Source organism: Lepeophtheirus salmonis, chromosome 8 (genome assembly GCF_016086655.4).
Source record: "Lepeophtheirus salmonis chromosome 8, UVic_Lsal_1.4, whole genome shotgun sequence".
Taxonomy (NCBI): domain Eukaryota; kingdom Metazoa; phylum Arthropoda; class Copepoda; order Siphonostomatoida; family Caligidae; genus Lepeophtheirus; species Lepeophtheirus salmonis.
In genome coordinates, this window is record NC_052138.2 from 6,203,970 (window position 1) to 6,208,564 (window position 4,595).

A 4,595-nucleotide genomic window follows, 5' to 3' on the forward strand; every position below is an offset into this window, starting at 1 on the left:
ATTTAGAATGTTTAATTTTTGAAATTTCATCCAAAACAATTTTATTTCCAAGTTTCTTGTGAATTACTATGGATTTTTGAAATTAAAACAAGAAGTTATAATTCTTTCCTCACAAAAGTTGAAAAATAATAAAATTGTAAAGAGGATAAGATCCCATGAGACAGAATATATAAAGCTACAGACGAGATAACAAAGGGGACTAAAGTCTGCTCTGATAATGAATGCTGGGAAGTATGTCTAAAGAGGAAGGAGAAGAGAAATTGAAATTATATTGAAGTTTTCGATATTTTTGAGGTCGGAAATGGTCTCACAATAAACAAGAATAAGACTTTCATTCTTCCGTTTGGTTCATGGAGGCATTGGAAAAATTGCATTTTATTAATGAAAGAGCTTTAATACTTGGATTAGAATGGATCAAAAATAGAGTTTCTGACCAAAATTGGTCCAAACTGAATAGACACATTTTGATATAAATGCATGAGTGGAGATATATGAACCTCTAAAAACGTATTGACCTTTACAATACCCAGGTATTTCCTTTAGTATTATATAAGGTGGAGTCAAATCAAAAATTGGGGCAATTAATTTGCAACAAAACGACCTTAAACGACGGAAGAAGTATTTTGGTGGAAGCTCTGTTGGAAAAAGTTTTGACAAAAATGTATAAAATATATTCATTGATCTCGAAACAAGTCAAGATGCTGAATGGAAAAGATATATCTCTTCAAAGGAGGTCTTAAGTGGATTTTGTTCGGTACAAATTTTATATTAATGATATGTCATAATCATCGTCTATGGTATAGAGAATAATGTGAAGAGGTTCTCCAGTGTACGACTCGAGTTCCACAATGGACATCATCCACCAAAATTATGAAAAGAAGTATTTCTTCAAGCAACCAGAAGATGAAGCAGTTTTGGAGTGGGAAGCTGAATATTATGTCAACCCATGACGCTTTCTCGGACAATAGTTTATCAAAGGCGAAGTTACTATATCCGTTAATAGGAAGCTCAAAGCGAAACCAATCCCCTACGCCTTGGCCAGTGAAACTTAAATAAGGAAAAACTACATTAGACGAACCAATTAAGGTGGCCAAAGAATATATAAGATTACTAAAACTCCCACCTACCTGGATCAAAAGAATACTAAGATTATCATGTGGAATCTTGGACAGTCGTATATTTACGGCTCAGTTGCAGATATCGGCAGGATGTATCTACTTCTATGAACCCCGTAAAGACTGTGGGAAGATGTATAACTTGGTCATCCAAGCATTTACTGAGTGCCCCCGTCTGGAAATACTTAGACTATTTGAATCTGTAAATATGAAGAGTCTCATAAATACAAAGTCAAGATATCTATCTGCCACTATTCTTGTTGGATTATCCGTGAGAAAGAATTCGCCTCCAAAAACTAAGGCACTGTATTATGGAGTTTTAAATTCCAAGGCATATATAACCACAACACTCACTTTGAGAGAGCTGATCAGAGTAAAAGATTTTAGAGGCATTTTAAAAGATGCCACAGCAAGATACGTTACTTTGGATATCAAAATACCACGAGTCTATGACATAGTAAGGTGCATCCCCTCTTAATCAGAATGTCAATTGAAAAACTTAAAACATATTGTGAATATTTTTAAAAAACATCATTGTCTCTCAGATAAGCTATAGCTGTGAAAATTTGTATTATAACTTTTAATGCTTCCTCAGTATTTTTGTACATTCTTTTAATATTTTTGTTAATTCATTTCATTTTTATTTTACTTCTAATTTTGTTAAATGAACATTTTATTTTTTTTACTCAATTTTTCGAATCGAGACATAAAAATCAAATAAAAAAGAACAGATAAATTGGTTTATCCCTGGAAGCCTAATATTAAACTAGAAAGTTTATTTATATTATTATAATGCAATTCTTCTAGGCATTTTATTTAATTATTAATCAAAGTAAAAATATAATCGTTAATAAAAAAAGACCACAAACAAAATCCAAAGCCCCTGAAAAAATATCTATATAATTCTGTGGACGCTCTTGACAAATTTAGATTATCTCAAGATCTTGGTCGAGCAGCACTGCGTGACCATGTCCGAGGCCTTCATCAAAAAGTATTGCAGCGCCTTTAGGACCAAGTTGGAGGTCATGGTCCTAGACTACCTCCCAACCTTAGTTTACTTGGTAGTCTAGGAGGCCTAATAAAGGAAATCATTTTGTAAATAGAAAGATATATCAATAATAAAACCTCAATCTTGATGTCCTTTTCATTCTTGGAAAAGTTTATCCCATTTTTTTTGTCATCAAAAAGTCCAGGGTCTTACCCTGCACACTTCATAGCTACAACAAAGTTTTTTTTACATTTTTTATTTTGTCAATGTAAAGGCTTCTAACTATAAGAGTCTAGACAACTACTATTTTTGATGCACTAGATTCATGCCCCTTAAAGCCAGCCCTACTTGACTCAAGTTGTCTAATACTAGTAACACAAGGGCAATTTACAATGACTAGTAACTTGTATTTAGTACTAATCCATTTAAGGACAAAATACAAAAAGTCAACTCCTGTATATTATACATAAATTATGTGCTACTTCTTACCCCCTCACCAAAAGATGTATTTAACAATAAAAAAATACACATTTGTACATTAATATATTAGTTAAATTTTTGCAGAGTTGTAAATCGCATTAATGTTTTAGTAATATATGATCATACATTGAATGAATTAATGGCATTGTAATGCAATTCATTACGGATCAATAATCAAGTATAATACACAAATAGCGATAAGTTATTCTTTACAAACATCATATACGGATGATAAATTTAATCAATTACACTATCCATTAGCATTTTTACCAGCTGGTGAGAACCTTCATTTATTATTCTTGTTTAAACCATACCACACAAAAATGAATTTAAAATTTCCAATTGCAGTAAATTGGGCTTGTAAAGTCTGTTTTTAAAAACCCCATTTTTTTGTTATAATTTCGATTCAGAGCCATATTTCGAAATGAAATAACTATTTCGAACAAAAATTGTAAAAGATATTACAACTGATGAAAAACATAGCAGCATTCAAAAGATAAAATATTTATGATACAACATGTTATTATAGTAATCCAAATGGGTTTAATTATACAAAAAACAAGTAAATTCAAAAGTCTTATTTGGAAGTTAATATTTTCTATATTGTAATTTAGATTTATATGACAACTTCAAAAAATTTGCTACCAAATAATAAAAATTATTAAACTTTTGAAAGAATATTTAATAAATTGTTTTTTGGAGCTCAAGGAGACTAAATAAAGGGTTAAACTATAAATCAAAAAGTAACTGCCTTATATATGTAAAAACACTTTACGAATTCTATATCTATAAAAATCAAAACAGTTATGGATAAAATAAGAAATCGGTAAAAGTTGCAGGTTCGTTTTTTTTTTTTTTAAAGGCAAAAAAATATATTTCAAATACAATATTGGATTCGTAGATTAAAAAAAGTTTGTATAAATTTGTGATATTTAACTGAAATATCTGACATTTTCTGAATTTTTTTAAATTTTTTTGATCATCAACCAATTTTCAATCTTTAAGCTAAAATGTAACAAAACAATGTATTTTAGACATAATTTTTTCAATACTTGCAAAAATAAACCAGTTATCCAGGATTACGTTTTCAATTACATTATTCCTCATAACAATTTTGGTTTTGCAGGTACGGATAAAAAATCTTCGTAGGTTTGTGGTCCTCTTTACAATACCAATAAATGTAATTTTCCATCTTTTATTTTATTTTTGGAAAATTAGTTCAAAAGAGTTTTTTTCAATTTTCTTTGCAAATTCTGATTGACAACTTTTTGCCAAAAATAAAAGATGGATTTCTCATCTAGGAAATTTTTCTTTAGTGTAATTGTTAGTATATTATTTGAAGTTTATAAGCCACTCCCTTCTTGTCGCAGCTGCTTGTAGCTAAGCCAAAGAAACGTCATTACAGCTGAGCTGCATCTAATACAAAAACATTCTTAAAATTGTCTGGGTTGCCTTGTACATTTTCAGTTTTTTTGTTTTTTTTTAAACATACCCAAAATAAAAACGATAAGCAACACTAATCATTTATATAAACAAAAACGGATTGAACGTTCGTGTGTGCTCATAAAAGACGAAGAGTAATCTTGAGGATTTGTTGCGTAGATATAATTGTAAACCCTTACTGGACTCAGAGTAGAATTGAGGATCGACATCCAAGTAATTCTAGCTAATGTACTTGTTTATTTATTTAAAATCATCCTCCCTTATCACGACGTCATGACAGCTGAGCTGCTCTCATCCAAAACATTCTTCAAATGTTGAAATTGTCTATAATGATGTTCAGTTTCTTTTTTTTTAACATTCCCAAATACACACAATTTTCATCACTAATGATGATACTATTTTTCTCTAGAATCTACTATTTACATATGTACATCATTGAGTAAACGAAGGAAAATATAGACATACGTATCTATGTAAACGTGAATAACTTTTTGTACAAATAGTAGATAAATTTCGCAATGGAAAAAAAAGAAAAACTAAACCCTGCCAAATTTTGAACTCAAAGGAGG